Raw genomic sequence first — 25,173 nt, 5'->3', positions numbered from 1 at the left:
AGGCAGGGAGGTCACTACCAGAAGTAGTAGGAACTGTTATTGAAGGAATGATTGGGGGAGTTTTATCTGCCACACGCTTCAAGCACTTCCGCTGAATGATCAATGGAAGAGGGGAATCACGATCCTCTATGTCAATGGGTTCTAAATCCTCTGAAGGTGGAAGGGGAGGAACTGGATCATATGGAGGAGGAGGTGATAGCACACCCTTCTTAAGGCCTGAGTATGTCAAGAAAGCATATAAATAGGAACCATAAGTGATATTTGTGACATTTCCTGTGGTCACTTTGATAAAATGTTGGTCCATCTTCGTAAGCAAGTAAGTACTCTAATCAATGGAAACCCCTTTTAACACCATCCTGGAAGCTGTGAAGAGTTCTTTAAACAAATAATGAGATGGTATTTTGGCAGGTATAAACGTGTCTTGGAGAAATTGGCAGACTAACTTCCAAAGAGGATCAATGATCATGGAAAAAGACACGCCTGAAGTGTTAATCACTTTCTTGATACCTAGAACCTCTTTGGTCTGCTTCTGTAACAGCTTGAGAATCTCACCATTTGAGAATAATTGTCTGGCTGTAACAAAGGGATCGCCTTTGTAGGGAAGAGACAAAGCCTTCCCTAACCCTTGGGTTGTCAATACCATACAAGCACCATGAACGAGGCCATATTTATTACTATATGATGCAAGAAACTCATCACACAGAGATGGATCATCTGGAATCAATGGAAGTGAAGCAGCCATGAAAGTTGCAAGTCCTGCTTTCGCTATAGGCTCAAAAGCCAGTAGCGAAGAATAATCCCTACTAATCAATGGGACATACTGGATGGGAGGAGGAACTTCAAGGAAAACTTTAAAACACCATGGCATTATTCTATTATGAGTTTATATATGCAGATCATTGCGAAAACACACACACCACAAACACAAACAATCACAGAGAATGCCTGCAAAACAACCAAATAGCGATAAAAAAGAAATCGATCAAAAGAAGTACACACACAGAAGAAACTAACCAAACAACCCATATCCTAGAAAAAATTCGGCATGACCTCTACACATATGCGACTGAAAACTTCATGCAATGCAACAAGCAGGCACCCCAGACCCCGTATCAGGCAAAAAAGAAGAAAAAACTACAGACCGCACCCATAATCGTATCATACAAGCAAACCATAATACCATAAAAACCTAATCATGACCTAACCATAACTTTGACCAACAATTTCAGCTTAAAGGACTTTACGTGCCCATCCCACGAAGCCTGTTTATTAAAAGGAAAAAAAAGTGCAATGAGGGAAAATGATTTTAATGAAGGGTTCATTTTAAGAAATTATTAACAATGAGCGAAATTTTATTAGGTTATAAACCTTAATAAGAAAACGGTGGTTCCTTTATAAAATTTTAATTACAATTTATTAGGGTGAAACGGTGCTTAAACGAAACCCAGACTACGATACCTAGACTAAGGTCTCTAAATGCTAAATCATTAATTAGAAATTAATGGTAATGTGGAGTGTTTTTTTACCAGTGCATGCTTTTTTGTGACAGCTAGTTCGTTTTTATTAAAAATTAAGGTACCTCTGAAACGCACGTAGCACGTGCAAAGTGAATGGCTAGTTGATTTTAAATTATTAGAAAAATGTGTGTTTAGTACGAACATGCGTGAAAAAGTGGGTGAATATAGTTCATTTTAATAATTAACTATGGTTAAGGGATTATCAAAATGAATAAAGCACAAAAAAATAAATACTTGGTAGGGGTGTGTATGCAAAAGGCTGAAGGCGCACTGAGTAGTCCCAAATCCAAGGAATCCAATTAAAAAAGAAAAAACCACTGACTAGAAAAAATAAAGCACCTTAGTGTTTTTGTTTTATCTTTTTTTTTCTCTTTTTAATTTTTTAATTTTTTTGTTTTTAAATTGCAATTTAGGTGTGTTTATATTGTGTATATTGTTTAGTTTTGTTTTTTTTAATTCTTTTTTTAAAAAAAAAATTATTTAAACGGGATATAGGACACATGAATATATTGTGAAGTATAAGGGTGGAATTTCAGCAATCCAACAAGTGTCAACAATGTGTTGGAATTTATCCATGATTTTTCAGCTGATTTTTTGAATTTAAAATGAATTTTTATGAGGTGAAGTATTAAATTTAGGGTTTTGGCTTCAAATAATACTTTAGCCATTTATGGAAGCATTTCCAATTGAAAATTTATTGGCAAAAGGAGCAAGGGGATTTGTGAACTTTTTTGAATTTTTTTGGAAATATTTTTGAATTTTTAATGAATTTTGCTCATTTTGCATGTATTTTTGACAGAATTTTAAAATTTTGAATTTTTTGCAATTTATTTTCTGAAAATCCCACTTTAGAAAATAGTGCAAATGATTTCACCAATGTTTGAAATATTTTAGGGTTTGTTTGCAATTTATTTGGATTTTTAATGAATTTTAATGAAATTTTGAAGGTTTTTGGTGTTTTATGTTTGTTTTTATGTGTTTTTAGGGTTTTGAAATTAAAAGTCGGTACCCGAGCTGCGTGTGAACAGCTCAGGATGACTGCGTGTGAACGGCTGACTGCAACACACCACCGCACGGACAAGTCGGAGGCGTGTCCTCACGCGTGATTGCCCGCTAGCCACACCCATACACACACGCACATCGAAAGAGGCCGCATGGCATGGGAACAGGGGAGGGAGAGGGGAGTGTGTCGGCGGGTAGAGAGGGTGGTGGGTGGGAAGGGGGGCTAGGGGAGGGATAACGGGGGTTAGTGGGGGGTGGGGGGAGGGGTAACCACAGTTAGGTTTGGTGGGGGGGTTAGTGGAGGTGGGTGAATGTGGTGGGGGGAGGTAAAGGAGGGTAAATTAGGATGGGGGGGGGGGGGGGGGGGCAAAGCAAGATGGGGGGTGCCAAGAAGGGATGCGGGCAGGGGGGAGGATGGGGCGGGCAAAGGAGGATGGGGGGACCCAAGAAGGGACAGGCGGACAGGGGGGAGGCCCACAGGAGGGGGACGTGGAGGTGCCGAGGGAGGGCGTGGAGGTTGGCGTGGTGAGGAGGTTGGAAGGAGGAGGTGGGTGACGTGGCAAGGAGGGTGGAAGGAGGAGGTGGGCGAGGATGGTGGAGGCAGCGGAGGGCGAGGCCGCAGGAGGTCGAGGCGGCCACAAGAAAGGGAGAGGGACGAGGCCGCAGAGGTCGCGGAGGCCGCGGAAGGTCATGGAGGACGAGGTGACTGCAGGAGAGGGAGAGGAACGAGGCTGCGGGAGAAACACAGATAAGACGGTTTTTTTTGTAAATTAATTAAAGAAATTTTGGGTTTTTTTTTGTTTGTTTTTATTGTTTAGTGTTTGGTTTTGAATGTCGTGTGGTTCTTGTTGTTTTTGTTGTGTGTTTTTTTTTGTTTTTTTTTTAAAATGAGGATTATGGTTGTTTTTGTGTTTGTTTTTGTTTTTGTTTTTTTCTTTTTTCTCTCTTTTGTGTTTTTTTTTAAATTTCCTTTTTGTTTTGTTGTTGTGTTTTTTTTAAAATTTATTTTTTTGTTTTTGTTTTTGTTTGGTTAATGAGTAGGGTTTTTTTTTTGGTAAATTTGTGTTTGTTTTAAATATTTTGTTGTATTAGGAATGTTGTTGTTGTTTTTTGTTGTTTTTTTAAATTATTGATTGTTTTGGTGTGTGTGTGTGTGTGTGTTTTGTTTTGTTTTTTTTCAAATAATTTGTTATGGTTGGTAAAAAGGAGCGCACCCCCGTCCTGCGCGCATGCGCAGAGCGGGGGTAAAAAAATATTGCATCGACAGGATCAGACGGGCTAGGAACGGTGACACGTGAGGCATCGAGGTCACGGGGGCGTCTTGAGGCACGTAAAACCAAAAACAGGCATGTTCACGCGCGACACGAGAAAAGCGACCACACAACAAAAAGGAAGAAAAATTAATAAAACTCAAACCGTATGTCGGATCAAAAAACTGTAAAAAAGAAAAATGTGCTGGGAGATGAGGGAAAGATAATAGAAAAATTTCGACACTAGTGTCGGGGAAAAATCAGGATGTTCACATGAAAAAAACACAAAAAACAAACCCGAAAACACATACATGTATTAATATCGGAAAATTTGCGCGTCGGAATGAAGTGTGGAAAGAAGGAAAAATGTGCATAATAATGTATCCAACAACCCTGCAAAACACAGTTCTGATTGAGATAGGATGCGTTCACATGGGAAAGACCCCAAAAGTGGACCCGAAAATGGACTCGAAAATTAATATGAGAAGAACCAATTGCCGGAACGATAGGAAAAATGTTTGGGAGAAAGGGATTCACAGGGCTCAAGCATGAAAACTCAGTTTGGGGGGAATTAGGAGGGGTTCACATGGGAAAAACACAAAAAAGACACTCGAAAATACTCAGAAAAATTAATAACTAAAAATTCGTCAATCGAAAGAGGGGGAAGAAAAAAGAAAAAAGTGAGGGAAAGGCTGCTAGGACACGGTTGTCCAATTAAACTGGAATTCTGGTGAAAATAGGGCATGTTCACATGGAAATTTGTGAAAATTAGGCACGAAAAGGGCCCGAAAACCCGCAAAAATTAATAGCGGACCAACTGTGCATCGGAGTGATAGTGAGTAAAAAGAAAAAATATCAAAGGGAATGGGTAGGATAGGTCCGACACATTAGATTAGGGTTCCGAAGCAATAAAGATGAGTTCACATGGAAAATCGTCCAATTTACAAGAATTGCTTCAAAAATTAATAACTCAAGAACCGTTTGTCGGAACAGGGGTTGGTAAAAAGGAAAAATGGGTAGTTCAAAGGGACAAACACGGTTGTAAGATTGGATGTGAGTCTCAGTGAACATAGGGTGTGTTTGCCTGGAAAAATGGCAAAACAAAGGATAAAGGCAAACGGTCAAGGAACAACCCCGAGGACAAGGTGAAATAGAACAGAGGAGTGGGGAAGGGACCCCATCAGGGTAAAATGAAGTCATGTTGTAGATGCATGATCATAGCAGGGTATATGCATGGAGGTATACAACATAGACGCGCAGGGATGCGTCCCTACACTTAAAACCTTAGCAGGAAGGGTAAACCGAACATCAAGGACTAGTACCACACACCAGACCAACCACGAACGTCCCCACACTTAAGACATGACCGTCACTGAGAAACAGAAGGTGTAGGGTTAGAAAACTTGGCCCATATTGCCGAGGAGTAATGTCGACTATCGAGGTTGCGTCTTGTGTCGTTGTCGGTTGCAGGAGGTACCAAGGTGTCTTCACATCACACGTCCTTCGTGCTTCATGGCAGGGACCACGCGACAGCACAGGGAGATAGCTGGTTGAAGGAATCGCAGGAAATTCGTCAATGACGAGGGATATTACACTCAACTCACGATCACTCAAATGGAATGAAAGAGCAGTCACTCGCCCCATTACTAACATCTCTCGAGGAAATAATGAAGAAATCCAGAGCTCACACCCAGTTTAGGAATCGACAAGGGGGTGGTGTAGAGGGAGTATGCCAAGGTGCACAGTTGATGGTGCATTAGTGCGTCCAACTCGTCTGGCATAGGTGCAAGGAGGAAGGCCAGGGAACCTTGCAGTGCAGTGTACAGAACAAAGTGACGTGTCCTGTGCTGATAGCAGAGACCCATCCCGTGGGTTCAGAGGGAAACGAGAACGTACCTGACGCTAATGGTCGTAACGTCCCTCAATCCTTACCTCTCGAGAATTGATTGAAGAAACACCAATCACACTCAGCCCACCCTCTGTCTCACGCATTGTTGAAAGATACAGAGGGCAGCCCATTCTTGAAACCCATTGATGTAATCCTCGCTGTCACTTATGCAGAGGTTGTATGCCTTGTGTGCAATTAATGGTGCAATTGTACATCCCGCCCTGTGCCGACATAGAGTGCAAGAAGAAAGGCCAGGAAGCCTTATGGTGCAATGCACATGAACAAATCGTGCATTGTGCATTGAGAGGCCCATCCCATGCGTGCAACACTTTGTTCACACATCTCACCTCTCATTTGATTTGAAGGAAAAAACTGGTCACTCACCCCACCCTCTGTCTCACGCTCTATTGAAAAATACAGAGGGCAATCCATACTCACGTCCCCATCCTGTTAGGATGAAAGCTTGCATCACTCAGGGGGTTGGTGAGGAAGATTATGTCGGCTGTTATTGTCGTTAGGGTATTGAAGACGAGACATACCCAGGGAGGCAGCCAACAAGTCTCATACTTCAATGATTTGTAAGAAAAATCGTATGTTAAGAAGGGCAGATGGATTGATATTGCAGAAACAGTGCACCAAGGGAGGTGGCTTCAAATTACTTGCTGGAAGGGTTCTGCTGGTGAGTCAGCTATCCTGCACTATGGGGTGTTACCACCTTTTTCACGGTCAGCTTCTCGCACAAGGGTGTTTCCACCTTTTCTTGGAACGAGGCCTTTTATGACAGGGAATTTCTTCCCTTTCTCCCATAACAGTTTTGTTTGTTTGTTTTTTTGTCTTTTTTCTTTCTTTCTTTTCTTTTTCCTTTTTTTTTCGTTAAGAAAGGGAATGGTAGAAATACCATGTGTCAGGACCAAACCTCGCCACCGTTGTTGGGTTAGACGAGAAGAGAACAAGGTCGGGTTGAGATGTATCTGCAAGGGGTTAGCACTCATGAGGAGAATCATAAGGGCTATCAGAAGCACGACGAGAAGGACAGTGCCACGCCCAAAAGGGGGAGGGTAGGTCGACTGTGATTGTCAAGATCCCCAGGGAGGGGAGTACTTCTTCAGACGATAGCCATTGATCAGGAAAGGATCATCAGAGGTATCAACGGTTTGCACCTGAAGAAAGCCATTAGGATTGATAGCAAGGACCTTGTATGGGCCCATCCAACCACCGTTGTTGAAGCTTGCCAGGAAACTTGCCAAATCTCGAATCATAGGCCAGGACAAGATCACCTTCTTTGAACTCCTTGTGCTTGATGAAACTGTCATGATAGGCTTTGCGTCGCGCTTGAGTGGTTTCCATACACTGTAGGGCCATCCGATGTATTTCATCCAAACATTCCAAGTGCAAGAGGCGGCGTTGCAGTGACTCATCATCTCCCAAGCATTCTTTAACTGCCACTCTCAAAGAGGGCAATTCCAGTTCAACAGGGAAGATGGCTTCTGTACCATACACTAGTTGGAAAGGGGTCTGTCATGTAGCTGTCTTATGGGAGGTTCTGTATGCCCAGAGGGCCTTCGTAAGTCGATCGTCCCAGTCGCGATGATATGCAGCAATCGTTCTTATCAGAATCAAGCAAAGGATGTGATTGGTGACTTCAACTTGACCATCGGCTCTGGGGTAGTAGGGAGTAGACTTGCGATGGCTGATCTTATACAACTCTGTTAGCTTCTCCATGATTTCGTTAAGGAAATGAGTACCTCTATCACTTACCAGCTCGAGGGGACTGCCAAAACAAGTGATAATATTTTCATACATGAAGAGGGCTATGCTGTTACCATCATCCCGCTTCAGAGCTTTAGCTTCACACCACTTTGTGACATAATTCGTACATACTAAGATGTATCTGTTCTACTTTCGTCTGGTGGGTGGATCAATGGGACCCAAAAATCAATCCCCCACTTCTTGAATGGCTTTAGGGGAAGAATGGGTTGTAGTGGCATGGCACTTGTTTTGGTGGGTTTCCCCATTCGCTGACAAGCATCACATCTCTTGCAATAGTCATATGTATCCTTGTGGAGGGTCGACCACCAATATCCTGCTAACAGAGCCTTCTTGGCTGTTGCTTCTCCTGTGAAGTGTCCACCACATGGTTCGTCATGGCATGCTTTCAATACTATGCCAATTTCATCCCCTGCAACACATCTTCGCAGCACTTTATCTTTGCCTCTCTTGTACAGTGCACCGCCTAGCAAGGTGTAGGGGGCTAATTCTAACAGAAACTTCTTCTTCTCATGGCTTGAGATGCCAGGAGGATACTGTTGAGTTGCTAGGAGATTGGCTATGTCTGCATACTAGGGAGTAACTATTTCGACTAGAAACAAGGAAGCACCAGGAAGGCGTGGATCATCATGTTCCTCTTCTTCTGTTTGAGGAATCCGTGATAGATGATCAGCTAGGACATGGGAACGACCAGGCTTAGTGACCACTTCAAAATCAAACTCTTGGAATAGGAGCAACCATCTCATCAGTTGTCCTTTAACATCTGCTTTGTTCATCAGGAAGGACAGGGCTTCATGATCCACGTAAGAACTTGAAATGTGTTGACAATAGATAGTGTCGAAACTTCAGTGCAAGCACCATTGCTAAGCATTCAAGCTATGTCCACTGTATAGTTTCGTTTCCTATTAGTGACCTTTCGGCTTGCATAATATATTGCTTGATCTAATTTAGAGGGGCCCTTTTGATATAGAACAGCACGTAGCCCTTCAACTGATGCATCTGTGTGCACATGAAACTCCTTCATCCAGTCAGAAGATTGCAAAATAGGTGCTTGGATAAGGCATTGTTTTAGGGTATTAAAGGCTTCGTCACAATCATCAATCCAAAGAAAATCCACATCTTTCCTTAGGAGCTTGTGTAGAGGGGCTGCCTTGGTTGCAAAATGTGCAATAAATCTTCTGTAGTAGTCCACATGGCCAAGAAATCCTCTCAATTGCTTGAGGTTTGTTGGTGCTGCCAAGGCGACAATCTTCTCAAACTTCCCCAGATCTGTTGCAATCCCTTGTGCAGAGACAATATGGCCCAAAGGAACTCCTAAGGAGACGCCAAAGACACATTTGTCGAGGTTGAGAGAAATCCCATACTCTCGGCATCTGTCAAAACATTGCTCTAGGTGTCCCCAATGCTCATGAATTAAGCTATAGACACAAAAGTCATCAAGATACACCTCAATGAAATCATGTAGATGATTCTAGAAGGCAGCCATCATTACTCATTGGAAGGATGCAGGAGCATTACAGAGCCTAAATGGCATCACTCTATAAGTATAGGTCCCCCATTCTGTGGTGAAGGTTGTTTTGGATTGGTCCTCTTCTGTGATTTGGACTTGGTTATATCCACTGAATCCATCCAAGAGGGAATATAGCTCATGGCCTACCACTCTGTCCAATAGTTGGTCCGTAAAAGGGATAGGGAAATGATCCTTCTTCATCTTCGAATTGAGCTTTCAAAATTCCACACATATTCAAAGTTTCTTGTTCTTCTTGGATACTACCACAATGGGCGAAACCCATTCACTGTTAGCCACGGGATAAATGAACTCGACTTCAAGAAGTTTCAATAATTCAACCTTCACCAGAGTAGAATAATTAGGATTCATATGCCTTTGTCTTTGCCTTATAGGTTTGGCATTAGGCTCTAGGTCAATGTGATGCTAGCATACTATGGGATCGATTTTCTTTAGATCTTTATACGACCAAGAAAACATGTCTAAGTTCTCCTTTAATAAGTCTTGCAGGACCACTAGTTCTCCTTCTGGAAGATTAAGACCCACTTTCAGGTGACGTTTAGTACCGTCGGTATCTAGGAATGCTACTTTCCTTTCACCCTCCACTTCACGGATAAATGTCCCATGGATTGCTTCTGGATAGAGGTCTGACTCTTTCAAGGGAGTAGTGTCCTTGTCTGATGTTCCACTAGAACCAGTGTCCTCCTTTTGAACAGATGACTCATTTGTCTGTTGAGGTTGCTGGAAGGGTATCAGAGCTTTGTTTGCTTCTGTGTGAGTGGTGATTTCTTCTGGACTTAGAGATTCATCTTCAAAGGATGTGTCCAGGAATGTCACATAGCACGGACCTTCTAGAAGCCGACGCTTTGATAGCTCTGACTTGTGTTGGCAGGGGGCATCATCATCATCTTTTCTCTAGACTGAACAGTTAGGGCAACAGGAGCCACTGGTGAACTTAATTTGTATGCTTTTAATCCATTGCTTATACAGATTTTTCATACTTTGTGGTCCATTGGCCAACCCAAATTGAACCATGGTCATTCCATCCAGTACCCTGAGATCTTCGAGTCTCTGTAGGGACATCAACAAGATCATCCGCTATCAGAGGAAATTCTTCATCTGCACTTTCATAACCTGCTTCATTGTCTTCCTCATCATTTTCATCCTCTTCCTCTAGAGGCTCTATCTCTGCTTCTATAGAGGCTCTGTAGGGGAAGAACAGATCTTCTGTCTCTACATCTGCTTCTGCTTCTACTTCTTTCTCTGTTACTGCCTCTGTCTCCGACTCTGTGACTGTCTCTATTACTACTGTGATTGTCTCTATTACTACTGTGAATGTCTCTGGCTCTGTCTCTACTCTGTATCTGTTCTGTCTTTGTTCTGTCTCTATTATTGTCTCTGCGACTGCCATGTAACAGGGAGAATAATACATCCATGCTTTTATTTCACTGTCAGAGGTGATTTTAGAAGTCAATTTAAGTTGAGGCAGGAGGCATTCTCCCATGGACAAGGACTTTGCTTTCCTTGGTAGTTGGCTTACAGTGCCCACTGTTAGGGACTATGCCTCTGTTTTCTTGGGAAACATCTACTTAACAGCCTCTTCGTCTCCTGATGTACCATCTGTTATCTTGTTGGAGGAGTCAATTATGACTTCGATGGATGTGGATCCATTGCCTTTTTGCCATCCATACAATTTTAACACCACTTTGTTGGGTCCTCTGCCTAGGGTTAGGGTTCCTTTGGACTAGTCCGTCCTAGCTCTCGCTTCAAAAAGCCAAGGTCTTCCCAACAGCAGAGGGTATGAGGTCCCATAAGAATTTGGTTTGACCACCAAATATGTCAGCCAATAATCTTTTCCTGCAAGGGTTGGTTTTACGTATGGGAGGATGCCCAATGGTTTAATTTTGCTTTGGTCTGCCAATCTGATAAGCCACTGTGTAGGTTGAATTCTTTGCAATCCTATGTCCTTCATTGTCACATCATCATTATGTTTACTGATGAGCCTCCATCAATCAATGCATCTGAAATAAAGCATCCTTCAATCCATACACTAATCTCTGGGGTTCAAGGATCTAGGAAGGCATTAGCCACTTCCACTTCCTTTATAGGCTCCGGGGCCTTATTAGTCTTGGTTGCTGTTGAAGGAACAATCCTTAGTCCATATCTTCTTCTCAAGATACTTTTGAATTTCTTTCAGCAGCTGGGAGACAGCATTAGAAACTGCCGGAATGTTAAGTTAGGTTTAAAAGTGTCTAGGTCTTTGACCAAGTCATATTCTTTGATCGGGATCCACAGGCTTCTCCAGCTTGCTGGGGAATGGGGCTACACCCATTTTCATCTTTCCTTTTTCTTCTAAGAATGGTAGCATTGGCACTTCTTTTGTTTCTAGAGGTGTTTCTACACCGTCTATCTCCTAGACCTCTGGTCCTGTTTCTGGGACTGTCTCTGTGACTCTCTGTGGCACTGCAGTGCTCTGTCCTGCACTGTTCTACCCTGTACTGCTCTGTCTCTCTGTTAGTAGGTTGAACTTCACAGTCTTGGCAAGGGAATTATTTTCATTCCGAACAACTAGTTCCTTCTTCTTGGAGCGCGTGACAGTAGTAACTTCCAACTCTACCAAATTGGAGGCAGGCTCTTGTACCTTCTATTGGCTATCAGTGCCATTGGCCTTTACAGGGGCTGGACTTGGACAGTCCTTTGCAGTGTGTCCTTCACCTTTGCATCGGCTGCATAAGGGCTTGTAATCCACAGATCATCTAGGGTTTGGACAATTTGGGGAGATATGACCCTTTTCCCCACACCTATAACATTCCACCTCTGATCTCTGACCACCACCAGACTATCGTCCTCTATAACTTTGAGAGGGAAACCTCCTTGGACCGAAATTAGGACCAAACTCTCTAGGCTTTGGTCCAATATCTTGTGTTGCCATTTTGGACTCTAGCAAGTTAAATCTTGCATTTTCATCCTTCTGTCTTCATTCATGCATCTCTTTCAGAGAGCAAATATCCTCTGTATGGTTCTTCCGCAAACAGTAGGAACAGAAGGCTCCAGGAATGGTTGGTTTTCGGGTACATTCAGTGGCTAAATGTCTCGCTTGATGAACTTTCCACACCATGTATTAGAGCGCATCACATCTCTTCTAGCTCCCATAGGGGTGGATATATTGGTGGTATTCAGCTTCAACGTCTGTAGCTGCTCTGTGATCACATCCATAAGCTCTTTCTTAATACTTGCAACTGAGTTGGATAAGTAGTCCTTCATATTTTCACCTCCTAAAGTGCTTGTAGTAGGGTTTTGGGAAGCTTCTATAATTACTGCATACACTGGTTGGGTTGATCCAGAGGGTCCTCTGTTTTGGTTCTGATTCAGAGCTCCTGTTGGAACTTGGGATTGTTGATTCCATTTGGTAGCTTTCCACTGTTGTTGAGTCGCCATTGGAGAAACTGTTTGAGGCCACTATTATTGTGGTTGAACCATCAATTAAGGCACTGTCATCTATGGTGACCACAGTGGATTAGGTACATTATACTGCAGCACTGTTTGCATCTCGGGATAGGGGTAGGGAACTGTCCGTGGGGTCTTGGCATGAGAGAAGGTAAGACTCCTCTTCCTGGAGTCATTGACAGCCTTGCTTCAACTTCCTCATACAATCTTGTACCTTCCACTACAGCTTGCATATTGACTGGTCTTCTCAATTCCACAAACTTGCAAACTTCTAGTTGTAGGCCTCTGAGAAACAATCCTTTCTGGATACCTTTGTCCAAATGATGGTTAGTCCATCTCTTGAGGATGGATTCCATTCACAAGACATAAACTTCTACTCTTTCTCCAGAGGATTGACTTAGGTTCATGAACTCCTCTCGCATCCGCTCTTCAAAACCTTCACGCCTGCATGTAGTGAGGAAGGCCAGCTTCAGGTCATCCCATGTGCCAAAAGTTCCTGTTGCTTGTCTCTCATATCACTGAAATGTCGCGCCCTTGAAAGTGGCGAGGAATATTGCTAACCAATGCTCAGGGGTTCTGGGATTGTTAGCCACACATGCTACCATGAATTATGCTACATGAAGATAAAGGTCTTCATTGTACTCTCCCTTAAAAACTGGCAATGGGACTACATTCACTAGCCTGTCATTAATATTTCCAGGACGAATCTAACTAGGAAGTGGACCTTGAGTCGCCATGGGGACTTCTGTAAAGAGTGCTTTTAGGGCGTCAAAGGAAGCTTCTGCTGCGAGCTCGCTCTCAGCTTTGATTTTTTCCTTCTCTCTTCTCACGTACCTCTAGACTCATTTTAATGCTTGCCTCTTGATTGCATCATTCATCAGGGGCTTAGCTCCAACCCGTTGGTCTATACTCAACAGGATAGTATCTCTAAGGGATTCTCTGGCCAACATCTCCTCTACTTTCTTCTTTTCAACATCTCTGAATTTGGCTTTCAAACCACTATAGAGGGGGAGATATTCCATTCTGAAAGGATAAAAACTCATTCTTCTGAGGATCGTTGTTGTGCCATCATTATAATAATGCCAGCTTCTAAGGGTTTCAACAGTGTATGTTATGAAAAACACTCTGTCTACCAACTTCCAGTGGGTTGCTAATTGGACAAACAGGAGATTGTCAGTGCACCCAGTATCCCACGTATCTTGCTGTTGAGCATCCACGAACAACTTCCAATGCTTTTCCTTCTTGTTTTCGTGAATCTCCACAGACCACGACTCCTAAAGCTTCTTCACAATCTCCCACTTGATGATGTCTAGAAACTTCTCAATGAATGCCAAATCTTCCATGGATGGTCATTCTCTCTGTTTTTTCTCTTCAGTTTGTTCCCAAAAAAATTTCCACCAAGATGCAAGTTTCTGTTGCTTCAATAGAAAAAGAAAACAGTCCACCACATGATGCAAGTTTATGCTGCTTCAACAGAAAAAGGAAACAGTCCACCACATAGAGCATGCATCATGATGGTGATATGTTTCCGCCATTGTGGGATGAACTTCTTGTGGAAAGTGGCTTTGATAATGAGAATCTCCAACTCTTCAGTGAAAGAAAGAACTTTGCAAACATCCATTGAATTCTCCTCTTCTTGGCAATGCCATTTCCTTCATTTTCAACCTCTTCTTATGCTTGTTGATGACAAGTTTCCTCGGCTGCACACCAAAAACATGGAGCCCCAAGAGGAACACCAAGGAAAAGGGGATTCTACTACAAGAACATCTATCTTGTAACATCAACAAGCTTTCATTTCATTCTTTTGATGACCAAAACAAAGAAAACTGTAAATCTTCACACAACATCATAGTAGATATCTCCCACAGATTTGATAGAATCAACCATAATCTTCAACATCTTCATATAATCCATCAATAGAACAAGGAATATAAAATAACACACCATTTTTGAATGGAAATCAATCACATAGTATTCATCTTCATTTTCTTCATAGTTTTCTCTCTCAATCTCTCATATACACTTACACTGTTTTGATAGAATTGACTATCTCTGGCTCTCTCTCTCTCTCTATCAATAGTATATCATCTCCTTACTAAAATACTCTAATAATGACTCCCAATAATCCTTCTTAGGTCGTGGATATACCTCCCAAGAGGTATGTTTGATGTGAAGAGGTACCAGAGCCACTATAGTGTCTCTTCATAGCTCACTATTGTCACTGTCACTCCAGTCTTCCCTTCAGTCTTCAGCAGCTTCTTCCATTTGTTTTAGCTCTTTTGAACTTAGATTCATCCTTTCCAAAAGTTAGAAAACTTTCCCAAAGTCACACATACACTCTACAGAACACTTACAGAAGATCTACAGAACAGAACAGAATAGGAACAGAGCAGAGAGAGCAGATACAGAACAGATACATAGGCTCTAGAGAAGGTCTATAGAGGGTTACAGAAGGTTATCAGAGAACAGTAAATCCTCATAACTCATACTAAAACCATTCCAAACTATCAAAAAATATTCAATAAGCTTTCAAAATATTTCAACCTTCATCAATCATCAATACACACTTCATACAGAAGAAAATCAGAACAAAACAAAAGCTATACAGAAAGGTATCAGAACCAATCAGAACCTCAATCGAACCTATCAGAACATCACAGAGCTTCATATCTCCACTAAAAAATCATCATGAGCTTCCAAAACATAATCAATATCATCCAAAACACTCTCAAAAACCTCCATTATCAACCATACATCACTCTAAATCCATCAAAAATCAATCATTCAGACCTCAAAAACAACAACAATAGTCAAAAATTCAATCTTTTTCCACTCTCAACACAATTCCTTGTTGATTCTGTTAGATTAGGCAAGTTTGATTCAGTTAGAAGATCCCTTCATTACATTGATATCAAATCCTTGCTTTGATCCAAGGCATGCTTTGATTCCATCATTTTCATGATTATGATTTGGTTGGGGAGGTCATTTTCATGGAAGATCTGATTACATGCATCATTTTTGTGTAACTGGAGTTGAAGACAGTTACATGGTTTGTTTTCTTCTTGATAGTGACTAGTTAGGTTGTACTACTTCAAACTATGGTTATTTTAGCACTTCTTGACAGAGACATGGGGGCAATATGGAGTTTCGTAGCCACTTTGGTAGGTCATCATCAAATTTTACTCCATTTTGAAGGCATATGGACCAAAAGAGGGTCAGACATGGCTGGAGGACACTTAAACCATGGTTACTTTTGAGAAGGAAGGGTTTCCTTTTTAGACTTAGTCTTTCTCTCTCATATTCAAGTTACCTACAAGCTTCCATTGAAGCTATGGCCCAAGAAATCATCTTCCATCCCACTCCAATGGCTTCAATGGTTTGTTTGGTTTCTTAGTCTTGAATCTATGACTTTTAAGCTCTCCATGGAGCACCTATTAGCCATGATTTGGCTTAACCATCTCAAGCAGTATTTTAGCATCTGTTTGCATTGATTACACTGTTTTGACTTTGTCCTATACCAGCGTGAGAAATTTGAAGTAGATTGAGCTGAAGAGCTCAAGCAAGCCTCTATAATGGACAAGCAAGCTCTCTTCCAAGTGATCTTCAACTTTCATGGCCATTATTTGAGCTTTCATCTCTCATATCAACCCTATGTTTGACAATCCAAGACAACATAAGAAAATTTCAGAATTCTTTATTCATGTCATGGGGCTTTTGCTTTTATCCGTCTCTAAAAGTGTCTATGCAAGCTATGAGTCAGATATTGAGGGTTCTTTGTACTTGAAGCTTTGTTTGAGCATGACTATGGAGATTTCAAACCCTAGGATTGATAGTTTTGGACAACATGAATATTTTTTCAGATTTCTCAATCCAAATCAAGGGGGTTTTGAGGATAAACCACTACTAGAGCATATTCATACTATGTTTCAATTTCCACTGAAGTCATTGAGTTTCTCTTTAATCTTGAACTCTTCAACCGATTGCCTACTTCCAATATCCAAGGTCTCTTATCAAATGGAGGAGGATTTTACCTTCCATCATGATGGGACCTAAAATGGGCCAACATTGGCTATGACACTAGCTGGACCTCATGCACAAAACAAACAATCCCATCACACGGCCTCGCGGGCCAGGAGTGTCTATAATACACCGATGAACACTAGATATACTTAATTATGCGTTTGTAGTTGATATGTAGTCCAACATTTACCTTCCCTTCTCCTCAGAGGGAGATCCCATAACATGTAGGCATAGTGCCTCGTTACACAAACATCAGGAAGCTCCCCTCCGCTGATTACCGTGGCTCAGCTACTACGACTCTCCTACACCTCGGGGACTGGCCCCAAGATATGTCGCTCCAACATATAACACATAACGTAAAAAATCTACTCTCTTCTTGTTTTGTACAATCCTGGAATATATAGATCCTCACCAAACAATCCCAAGGAAAGCGTGATCTACAGCAAAGGCTTCTTTCTACTCAGCGTATAAGTCATATCCCAGGAAGACAATTGCTATGCAATCCAGGAGTATTGATACCATGCCATGCATTTCCATATTCGGGCGTGTAAAAAGGATGGAGCTGAGTGTAGTGACCCAAGGAGAACAAGGCATCAGCGTCAAGTCCTATCTCGATACCCAAGAACCTACCAAGCCCGCGCAATGCGACACTTAATCATTTTCTAACACTCACTTTTATTTTCGCTCCAACCTTCTTTTATATACTGTGCTTTTTCAGCTAGTTGCCACCCCCACGAAGACAAGGCATCGGCCCTAGGTCTTGTCTCGTCCCTAGGAACCTACTAGGCCTTTGCAAGGTGATAAACGACTGCTTAAAGATTTTTCTTTCTTCTCTATTGTTATAGGGGTTAAAACCCCTTATTACACACCTTTGTATATTCATAGATTTTCTCTAAGATATTTGGGGGTTTTTTTCCTTTTGGTTATTTTTAGTAGACTTCTCTAACTGTCCCACATTAACAGGACCTCCTAGAACAGCCGCCTAATAGGTCAGCAAAACAAGGTCACTAGAACTCCCTTCTAACACAGGTCTGTCAGTGCCTGACAATGTCAATAGAGGAGGCAATGACTACTCAGACCTCCCCCTATAGACATACAGAACCTAAACCTGGGACTTCATGCCTTGATTGACAGTCCTCCCCAATAAATAGAAAGAAAGCACCCTTATATACACATGTATCATTATTTGCTTAAGGGGAAAAAAAACTTGAAAAGGGGATGAAACCACCTGGAATGGCCACAAGAAGCTTCTTCGCAACAAAGGCTCTCGCCAATGACTTCGTCAACTTGACGCAATCACTAAAACAACAAACCATTAAACATACTTGCACCAAACAGACATAGGGCCATCATGACCTAAAGAAATAGCACATTTCACTGCAAAACTAACAGGCCCTCTTGGTCTAAAGAGATCAGACATTAAAACCTTAAAGAAATTGGCCCTCTTGGCCTAAAGAAATCAAGCAAACCAGCTCATATAGATCCCTTCTTGGAAGAAGGCAGATATATACAAATATACTCTATTCCAACAAGGGGAAAAATAAGACTTTTAGCCCTAGACTAAATGCATCAAGTTGTGACCCATCCCTCCTGCATATATAGCAAGAGGCGTACGCATAACATGTCATCTGATCAACCTATGGGTCCAAGGTAATAGTGGCAGATGGGTCTCGGCCACTCTTTGCATTACCCATATCAACCATCACCTGCCATATAACATGTGGTCTGATAAAACTCCCCACAAGCGATCAGGTCCTGTCTCATTATCAATGACCACATCTGAACTAGGACCACAGTTGAAGAAGAGGTCCTCCTCATAAGAAAAATTTTCTAAGGAATCTGTAAACTGATTCCAAAAATGTGGAATCAGCTAGAGAGACCTAGAGAGAGACGCTCTCAAATTCATCAAGTAGGGTTATAGCAGTTCGATGATACATACAAAGGATAGGATTCCAAACAACACAATATTAGTGAGTTTGGGAATCTCTCAATTCCCATTTTTTGAATACTAAAAAGGTGGCATGCGGATAACATGCCCATGAGTTTCTCACAACCATATGATGTGACCTATCATTGGAAAGCACTTGAAAAATGGAATCTATTGAGCTATAGAGCACTCGATTTGGAGTTATAATGTTCAAGTTATGACAAATCCAAAGATTTGACCACGTGTCCCAAACTTATTGGAAATTTCCATATTCCCCAATATGGTGTTAAACGGTGTATGTCCCATTGAGTTGATTTACGATCAGCTGGGAATCCCCTTTTACTAACAACCGCCAAATACTATCTTTCTTGGCAATTTAGTCCCATAATCAAGGCTTTATACTCTACCATATTATTAGTGAATCCTACCCCGAGATAAACATCTAATTTCATTGTAACTCTACACCGGGGATCTCGGATAACTACTCCAACACTCCCTTTTTTATAAGGGCCCCGGGACGCTCCGTCAAAGTATAACGTGTATGCCCACAATGGGTTTACACAACATCCAACCATCAAGAACTCTCCTATTCATAATCATGATAATCAAAATTCAACATATTTAGAGGGTGAACTAATGGCTCCATCCCACCTTCTTCATTAAACTCAACAGGGATGCTTGTCACGATCTATAAACAATGATGGCAGAAAACTTTAATCTCCCACACAAAGGTACCGTCTTCTTGCTCAATCACTTTGTATCCTTTGCTCCACCAGATAAGCTTCCCCTAAGGATATATTTGCTCTAGATATGGGGGTGCTCCAAATAAGGGATTAACTACCCCATCAACCAGTTTAAGATCTTCTGCAGGTCTCAAATCAACCCCAGCATGGACCTGCGATGCATTTAGCTCGTTAGCATACTCAAAAATACTAAGGTTTAATCTTATTTTTAAATTCCACTCCCTGTAGATCAACTAATAAACCTGAGGACTTATTTTTACATATCCTAACTATCTTGTAAGGGCCATCCCATCTAGATTCCGTCTTTCCTAGAAATAGCTCTCTATGCGCATCGTGGTATAGAGCTAACCGTCCTTTCTTAAATATATATTTCTTTGCTTTTAGATCATGCAACTGATTCATCCGACGCTTAGCCACTTCTTGGTGCAACAAACTCTACAATTTGAGCTCATCCAAGTGGGCTATAGTCGTAAACCGCTCAAATAGGGCATCTTCATCACCCAAAGAATGATTGATTGTGAATCTTATAGTCAACAACTCAATTTCTAAGGGCCAAACACACTCCTCCCCATAAACTAATTTAAATGGGGTGTGGTCAGTGGCTCGTTTAAATGTTGTGTTATATGCCCAAACCGCCACACATAATTTTGTATCCCAATCCCGTTTCTTTTCCGAGACTATCTTGGATAGGGTACCCACAAGCTACTTATTGGTAATTTCAACTTGTCCATTGGCTTGCGGATTATAGGGAGTCATTTTATTATGCTTAATTTTCCAAGTTTCAGTCAAGTTTTTAATCACCTTATTCAAAACGTGAGTTCCACGGTCCGATACTATTTTCTTTGGCAAACTAAAACAACAAATGATCTGCTCAAGTAGGAAACTGGCATTCTCTTTTGCATTGTCCTGCCTCATCCCCCGTGCTTCTAACCACTTTGTAAAATAATTAGTGACTACTATAATGTATCTCTTCTGAGTAGTAGACGATGGGGTAATAGGACCCACAAAGTTGATGCCCCACTTCTCAAATGGAAGGATATCCATAATAGGCATAAGTGGTCGCTTCATATTCTCTCTACTATCATGTCTTTGGCATGTATAGCATCTCTTAACATACTCAAATGAATCTTGGAAGATGGACGGCCACCAATATCCAACTCTTAAAGCCTTATGTGTCGTCAACCACCCAGCAAACTGGCCTCCATAAGCGGAGTCATGGCACTCCTCCAAGATAAATGGAACCTCGTCAGGCATCACACATCGGCGATAGATATCCTCAACACCCTGTCGATATAGTATTCCTACAATCAAGGAAAATTTCAATGCCTAATATCTAATTTTACTCTTCTCGAATTTGGATAAATTAGCTCTAGTCTCTCCCGTAGATAAATAGTGCATTATAGCAGCATATCAGGAGGGAATAGACACCGTATCAATCTTAAACACAGTTTCTATGTCACTTTCTTCAGCCATGACCTTGTTGGGCTCTCCGAAATCAAGACATTCCACAATGCCTTGTAGATTTGGTGACTTTCTCTTGATCTCCTAATCAAACTCCCCGAAAGTGATTAACCATTGTGCTAGACGATCCAGCAGTTGCAACTTTTTCAGCAACAATCAAAGCCCTTCCGCGTTCGTATAAAGAACCACCTTCTTATAAAGAATGTAATGCCTGAACTTTTTGGTCACAAATACCATCGCAAGGCACAAATTCTCCATATAGGTATAATTAATTTCTGATATGCCAAACTTTTGACTAGCAAAGGCTATCCGATGGTACCACTTTTCCTCCCAAATTTGGGATAAGCAATAGCTGATACTATGCATAATGGCTGCTGAAAATATATAGAACATTTTGACCCTTTTAGGTGCTTTTAAAATAGGTGTCTTGGCAAGCTCCTACTTTTAAAATAGGTGCCGTGGCAAGCTCCTTCTTCGAATCATCGTCAAAGGCTTGGCATGATGAATATTCTGGACTGTGTCTATAACCCTTTGCCTCTATATGCAGAGCGGAGATGGACGGGAGACTCAGGAATATACTACATAGCAGCCCACCGACTCGCGTACCTTTAGACCAACTTGAAGAGAATCAAGTGGATGGAGGATTTAAATATCGTGAAGCAGTTCATCTTTGTCGAAGCTTACGTAAACGTAACTTTGCATGTTAGCGATCGGCAAGTCAAGCAAAACAAGTATGTCTATGAAGAGGTGACCTGGGTGATCTCTGCCGACAGGATCAAAGTGTTAGGGCTCTATGAGAATTACGAGTATCAAAGGAAGGGATACCCCAAGCTTCCTATGACTTACCATTTCCTAAAAATCCATGACCCCACCCCATATTACTATTATATCCCTGTAGCCGATTGTAACACCATCCTATTCTCCCCAAATTGATGTATCAATCAGCTTATCCTACTTATCCAAAATAAGTGTACTCAAAGGGTTATGCCCTCATGAATGAATAAGACTTTTTACAATTGTCTATCTTGATCGTAAATGTTAGCTAAGGTGTTAAGTGATTAAATCACTTGGCTAAAAGCCGTGCTAGTCGTATTAACGTAATATGGGAAATGTGTGATAAGATGTTAACATAAAGAATCTTATTGCCCAGACGCAACCCCAAGCACAGGTTCCAAGTCTGATTCCTGCACTAAGTCCAGCTGTGGTTCAAGAGAAGAAGTTCCTTCTCAAACAAATTAAGCCACCCGAGTTTGATGGCAAGGGAAGGACTATTCAAGCCGACGTCGAGATCTGGATTGAGTCCATGGAGGACTATTTTGAGGCAGCAGGAATTGCACCTACTAACCAAGCCATGCTCGCCAAACTTAAGCTTACAGGCGAAGAAAGACTTTGGTGGAAACAGTGGTGCAGAGACCAAGCGATCTCAAAGGGGACAGTCACTTGGGATAAGCTTAAGAAAGTTGTATGAGGGAGGTATCTGCCACCTGCCTACCGCACACAAAAGATGAATGAATTCTATGACTTGAAGTAGCTAGGATTATCCCTTGAAGCATATTATTCGAAGTTCGTTTCACTCCTAAAGTATGCACCCCCAATGGATATGACACAACATGTGTCAAAATTCTGTGTTGGGTTGAATCCACCCATAAACACTCGATTGGAATCAATGCGCCCAACGGACTTGCAAGACGCATTATTCCGAGCGAATCTAATCGTCCAAGAACTTAAATCGGAAAATTGTAGCAAAGATGACTATGGAGATCAGGATAAGAGATGCCATACGTGCGGAGGGATAGGGAACATCCATAGGAGATGTCCCTAACGTCAATGCTTCCATTGTAATGAGCTAGGACACATCCAAGTAGACGGCCCTGATCTAAGTCCAGAAGACATTGAGCCTCCAAGAAAACGAAGCTACACAAGTACAGTCTATGGATATATAGACGGATCAGATAAAGACGAAGATCTGGAGCCCACTAAACCTTATTAGGGGGACTAAAATTCCTAAAAGATTATTCGACATGTAACACAATTGAGAATAGATCCTACTCTTGTACCTATGGGTAAATCGAATAATATGAGAGCACTACTTGAAACATTAAGAGTAGCGCTGCGGATGCATGGTGGGTGTTAACCCACAGGTCGTAAGCCCCAATAGAGTTTGTCTTCCCCAGGTCTTCTCGAGAAGAGGACATCTCAATTCCTCTAAGGGGGAGAGGATGTAATATCCCCCCCCCCCCCCCCCCCCGGTGCTTCCCCCGTGCCTCCCCCATGAGAACCCCTCCCCTTTCAAAAAAATTTAGTTTTTTTGGAAATTTTTTTAACTCTCCCCTTGCCATGTGCATGGCGAGGAGAGAGAGTGTGTGTGTGAGTAAGAGATAGAGAAGGGGGGCATGCAACCCCCCAGATCGAGGGTGGCGCCATCTCCCCCCTCTATAAAGCCCTCGTGGGGCTAAGGCACAGCACTCTATAAAGCCCTCCTGGGGCTGAGGCACAACGCCCGCTGCTAGGACTGCAGCAAGCCCTTCCCCCTCCTCTGACTCAGCACAACAACCCCCCTACTACTACAGCACGGCCCCTCCGCCTTGACAACGCCCTTCCCTCTCGCTGTGGCAGCAAGCAGCCCCCCCTCCTCCTCAACGTCAATCCGTACCATCACCACGTCCCCCCCTAGTGGCTGTCAGCCTACCGCGAGGCCCTCCTGTGATCAGTGCTAAGGGAGAGGTAGAGAGAGAGAGAGGAGAAGAAGAAGAAGAAGAAGAAGAAGAAGAAGAAGAAGAAGAAGAAGAAGAAGAAGAAGAAGAAGAAGAAGAGAGAAGAGGGAGAAGAGGGAGAGAGAGAAGGAGAAGAAGAGAAGAAGAAGAAGAAGAAGGAGAAGAAGAGGAAGGGAGAGGAAGAAGGAGAAGAAGAGGGAGAGACAGGAGAAGAAGAAGAAGAAGAAGAAGAAGAAGAAGAAGAAGAAGAAGAAGAAGAAGAAGAAGAAGAAGAAGAAGAAGAAGAAGAAGAAGAAGAAGAAGAAGAAGAAGGAGAAGAAAGAGAAGAGGGAGAGAGAGAAGGAGAAGAAGAGAAGAAGAAGAAGAGGAAGAGAGAGAAGGAGAAGAAGAGGAAGGGAGAGGAAGAAGGAGAAGAAGAGGGAGAGACAGGAGAAGAAGAAGGAGAAGGAGAAGAAGAAGAAGAAGAAGAAGAAGAAGAAGAAGAAGAAGAAGAAGAAGAAGAAGAAGAAGAAGAAGAAGAAGAAGAAGAAGAAGAAGAAGAAGAAGAAGAAGAAGAAGAAGAAGAAGAAGAAGAAGAAGAAGAAGAAGAAGAAGAAGAAAGAGAAGAAAGAGAAGAGGGAGAGAGAGAAGGAGAAGAAGAGAAGAAGAAGAAGAGGAAGAGAGAGAAGGAGAAGAAGAGGAAGGGAGAGAAAGGAGAAGAAGAGGGAGAGAGAGAGAGAGAGAGAGAGAGAGAGAGAGAGAGAGAGAGAGGTGAGAGATAGAGTGAGAATAGGCAGAGAGAGAGATATTGGGAGGCATAGAGAGAAGTGGAAGATAATTAGGGGAGGATATAGGGAGAGTGAGAGAGAAAGGGAGAGGGAGAGAAGACTGTGAGATGGAGAGGGTGAGATAGAAGGAAATCAAATTGGGGAGAGGGTAAAAGAAGAAGAAGAGTTATGCATGTTTGAAGTCACATTGACTGGCCTTAGATTCCTTGTGAACCCTCGTACCACTTCCTTCTGCAAAGGCAAGAGTGGTCAATTTACCTCAAGGGCTGCAAGACCAAGAATGCACAAGGATGGCACCCAAGAGCTGAGTTACAAGGAGCACAAGTGCTGAAGTTGCAAATGGAGCTAGGAACATATCCAATGCAAGTGGAGACATGAATACCACCAACCCTCCAGCAACTATAGCTCATATCCAGGTTGGACCAAGATTTAGAGTCTTCTCACGCATCTTGAATTCTTAAATAGAGGTAGAATTGCATGCATAAAATAGGTAAAAGTCATTAGTGTTACATTAGATGATTAATAGGAAAGGAGATTGAAAGCAAGTAACAATAGATGTTGCATTGAAAGGAAAACTAGGACTATGATGAATGACCTTTATATGGTACATGTATGGGAATAGAAAAGATAGGATCTTGCACGTATAAAATGATAGATTTTGCATGATTTTTTGCACACATAAAATAATAGGTTTTACTCACAAGGAATGATGAATGGAATTTAGGCTTTGTTACATGAAATAGTAGCTTTCATCTTAGAGGTTTAGTTGCATGATAATTAACAAAGGGTAATAGGTTCCATGTTGAAATTCGCATGGATTGTCATGTATAGAGTTGCATGATGAAACTATATTTAAGCCACATCGCATATATTGAAAAGCAAGAAAAGATAGGGTTGCATTGGAGGTTGCATTGTAATGCATCCTATTACATAAAGGTTTGCTAAAGGCTTACTTTTTCCATCAAACTTGGATCTCGTTCACAATATCATAGAAAAACAAAGGAATGATATAGGTAAAATTCGTTATGTAGATTTATGTCAGGAAGTTAAAAAAAATATGGCTTTAGATTTCAGACGTAGAATAGGGGTCATGATACCCTTAGGACCCTACATGATATGAAAAGTGGGGAATGCATATCTCAAGGAATGTGTTAATGCTTTAA

Source organism: Lygodium microphyllum, chromosome 19 (genome assembly GCF_053477565.2).
Source record: "Lygodium microphyllum isolate KBCC chromosome 19, Lygodium_microphyllum_v1.1.10, whole genome shotgun sequence".
Lineage (NCBI taxonomy): Eukaryota > Viridiplantae > Streptophyta > Polypodiopsida > Schizaeales > Lygodiaceae > Lygodium > Lygodium microphyllum.
Note: the sequence above shows the minus strand (reverse complement) of the source record.